Consider the following 3,862-nt stretch of genomic DNA (forward strand, 5'->3'; position numbering starts at 1 on the left):
TGTTCCCCGCCCCCCTGGCTCTGTGCTCAGACCTGTGACATCCCAACCTCCCCGTCAGTCCATTCCCAAGCCTGCTTTACCTGGGCTCTGCTCAGCCTGGATCCCACAGCTGCCTTCCCTTTGCTTCCAGAGGCGCTGCGAAGACTGATGGGGAGCTCTGGCTAGTCAGGAAGAAAAAAAGCCTCCTGGTGACAGTGACAAGGCAGACCCCAGTCCTGGAGTCTCCTTGAGCAACCTTTGTGCCTGAGGAATGAACAGGGAGTGGGCAGAAAGGGGGGAGCTCCCACCGGCACCGAGAAGCCCAGAGCTGAGCTCAGATGAGCCCCCTCCTGCTGTCACCACCCCACAGGCAGCAACAACTAGGCCACTCAAGGGAGTGGCTCCACCTGCCATGGGCCGGGGCCAGAGATGCCTCACAGGTGCCCACCCCGCAGCACAATGGAAGATGCTGAGATTTTAGACTCAGCATGAAGTGTCTGAAATTCTGGTTAGAGCAAGTTCTCTGTGTGAACCTCAGGTCCTCCTTCTGTAAAGGGGTGAAATATCTCCCAGGACGGTTGTGGGTAGAAAAACGAGATTCTGTTTGTATTTGGAACCTTTGAGACATTTAATAAATGCGAGTTCGGCATCCTCTCCATCCTTTCACATAAATCATTCCGACTGGATCTGAAACTCCTCTCCCAACATCTACCATCACAACAGAGTGTTTTTAAAGCTGCTGCTCTACTTTAGGGTGTCACCACCAAGCACCCACCCCTCAGCGTGGAGCCTCCTTCCCTTCCCTTCCTTTCCCTGTGGGAAGGTAGCCTCAGGGTCAGCCCAGGCAGGGAATGTTTAGATTCTGCAGCGTCCTTGTGGAACCCTCCTTTCCCAGCTGTAGGTGAATTACAACATGACCTCCTCCTTGGCCCTCCCAAGAAGATCCACAAAATATTCTAGAATCCCAGGGTTTGAGCCTAAGTGGTCCAAGGATCTTCAGCGCTCTCTCATGTGGCGAGTCTGGCTCTCTGATGGACCTGAGACTTGGTGGAGAAGGATTAAAGAAAACATCTGCTCTGACTGCTAATGGATATGGGCTTTCTTTTTGGGGTGATGGAAATGTTCTGGAATTAGATAGTGCACATGGTTGCACAACATAGTAAATATACTAAAGCCCCACTGAATTGTATGCTTTAAAATTGTGAATTTTATGGGAAGTCTATCTCAATAAAAGCAAAACAAAACAGGAAGAAAGCAAGGAAGAGAGCAAGCAACACCTGCCCCAGGTTAAGAGCAACACTTTCTAAGAACAAACTTCTCTTCCATCTGTATTCACTACAGAAGGGCCCAGGAGACTGGCACACTCACGATTTTCCACTTAGATGTCTATTGCCCAAATCTTACACTTTGTTACTACAGGGCAAAGCCACCACTATGAACTCTGAGAAGTCAGCATGACATGTGGTCAGTTTTGCAGCCTGATGTATGTTGGGGCCTGGGGCTTGATTTTACACACGCTGCAGCGGATGTCGCCGGCTGCCTACTCAACACCCATTCCCCCGTTCCTCCTTACTACACAGTCTACTTGATTTTATTCTAGGTGGCAATGTGCTCCACTGAAAGGCTACCTTTCCCAGCTTTCCTTGCAGCCAAGGGTAGCCAATAAGAATCAAGCTGCCAGTCATTGGGTGGGGCTTCCAACTCTTTTAAAGGGGAACAGTTCAGCTAGAAGAGGCCTCTTATTTGCCTTTCTTCCTTCCTCCCTGCCTGGAACACAAATGTGATGGCTGGAGCTTCAGCAGCCATGTTGGATCATGAGACAGCTTTGAGCCTGAAAGCCATGAACTAAAGATGGTGGAGCATCAGTATAGAAGGATTCTGGGTCCCGGTTGACTATGGAGCTGCCACACCAATCCTGGATTTGAAACCTCCAACTTTTTTAAGAGAAAAGACTCAAATATTTATTTCAAATGTCAGGATTCAGTTCACTGTTGCTTCATAACAAACCACACCAAAGTCAGAGGCTTTGTTAAACAACAAACCATTTATCTGGCTCTGATCCTTCAGATTGGCGACTCAGGCTGGGATCAGCAGGGACGTCCTGGTCTCAGGCACCTTTGTGAATCTGCAGTCAGCTGCATGTTGGCTGGCTGTCGGTTGGAGGCACCTTGGTTCTCTCCCAAGGGTTTTATCCTTCTTGTGTTTCTCACATCCCCTCAGCAGGCCTGGTCTGGCATGGTCTCATAGCAAGGCTGAGGTGCGAGTGCAAGCAAGTACAATCAAGGTGCCAAGCAGAAGCACATAGAATCCCTGGACGCCGAAGCCTGGCGCTGGCACTCCCTTTGCTTTGGCTGCATTTATTGGCTAAAGGTCATCCCAAGGCCAGTCCAGAGCCAGGTTGGGTGGAGACCACAGGGTCAGAGGACAGAGGGGTGGCTATACCGAGGCTGTTCACTGGAGCCATTGCTAACTTTAACCACCACATTTTGTTTAAACCCTTCTTGGGTTTTCTGTTACTCGCAGTAGAAAAGCATCTTCCATGATCTCCCTGCCCTCGAGCATCTCATCATTCCCTGGGTGTTGGGGGACCAGATGCTTTTCTGTCCTTGCAGTAGAGGGAAAGAAAAAGTAAAAGTGAAAAGCCACTTAACTTCTCTGAACTTTTCTTTGCTCCTTTACCAAATGGAAGCGTTGAACCGAATGAGCCAGACGTTCCTCTTGGGTTGAATGAAGCTGCCTTTTGTGGGGGGTTGTTTCCTGTACCGCCTGGAGGGGAGGGCAAGAATGAGCCCAGAGGGAGTTTACGGCCACAGTTGTGTATGTGTGTGTGTGTGTGTGTGTGTGTGTGTGAGAAGCTTGCCTCTCGGAACAGCAGGAGTGAACTAGCAGGGGTGCCAACTGGGTGCTCAGGGTCACTTAAAGTCTTTCTCTTCTGCACTTGGTGGCTGAATCAAGACACCTTGAGGCCTGTGGGCTTCCCTCGGGGGTGGGACCTGGTCTTGGAAAAGCAAGCTGCCCTCTGCTCTTCTGACTGACAGCACATACTTATTCAAATCATTGGAGAGGAAAGGTCACCTCTGCCCATCCCAGCTCCCCATCCTCTTGCAGTCAAGGGGCCCGAGCCAGGGTGGCTGCAAGCATTAGACTCCATTCAGTTCTTTTTTGAAAAACATTTTAATTTTATTTTGGAGTATAGTTGATTATCAATGTTGTGTTAGTTTCAGGTGTACAGAAAAGTGATTCAGTTATACATATACATGTATCTATTCCATTTTTGTCGTTGTTTTAATTTTTAAAATTTATTTATTTGGCTGCACTGGGTCTTAGTTGCCGCATGCGGGATCTTTAGTTGCGGCATGCAGGATCTTAGTTCCCCGACCAGGGATCGAACCTGGGCCCCCTGCATTGGAAGTGCAGAGTCTTAACCACTGGACAACCAGGGAAGTCCCTATATCTATTGTTCATTCAGTTCTAACAGGTAAGTTTGGAGGCAGATCTAGAAGCTCTTAAAACAGCCGCTGGCAATTTTCGGTGGAGGGAGTGCAGGCGGAAGGGACAGCCAGAGCTGGGCTTCCACCATGAACTCCTCGACCTTCCACCTGCCCAGCACTTGTCGCTCTCAAAGGAAAGAGGCCCTCATCATCGGGGATTTGGCTGCTCAGAATTTAGTGATTAATTACAGCACCTAGGCCAGTTGGTCTCCTTAGTAACCATGCTAGCAGGGTCCCAGCTGGAAAAGCTGCTTCGTATTTTCAAAGAGGGCAAACCCTCTTCACACTGTAAAACACCCTAAATCAGAACACAGATAGATTTTTGAAAATCGAGAGACTCCCCTGTTTCTCCCCAACCTTGCTTCCCCAAATGGATGGGCTTTTGGGGTATC

The 3,862-nt window shown here is 49.3% G+C and overlaps 1 non-coding gene across 1 annotated transcript; it reads right to left on the reverse strand.

The window, feature by feature from the left end:
- Positions 1-3,349: 3,349 nt before the first annotated feature.
- On the reverse strand, positions 3,350-3,422 carry TRNAG-UCC (transfer RNA glycine (anticodon UCC)). Its single transcript has one exon. It is a non-coding gene; the product is annotated as a tRNA-Gly (tRNA).
- Positions 3,423-3,862: the final 440 nt, after the last annotated feature.

The sequence above is a fragment of the Phocoena phocoena genome, chromosome 6, assembly GCF_963924675.1.
Source record: "Phocoena phocoena chromosome 6, mPhoPho1.1, whole genome shotgun sequence".
Taxonomy (NCBI): domain Eukaryota; kingdom Metazoa; phylum Chordata; class Mammalia; order Artiodactyla; family Phocoenidae; genus Phocoena; species Phocoena phocoena.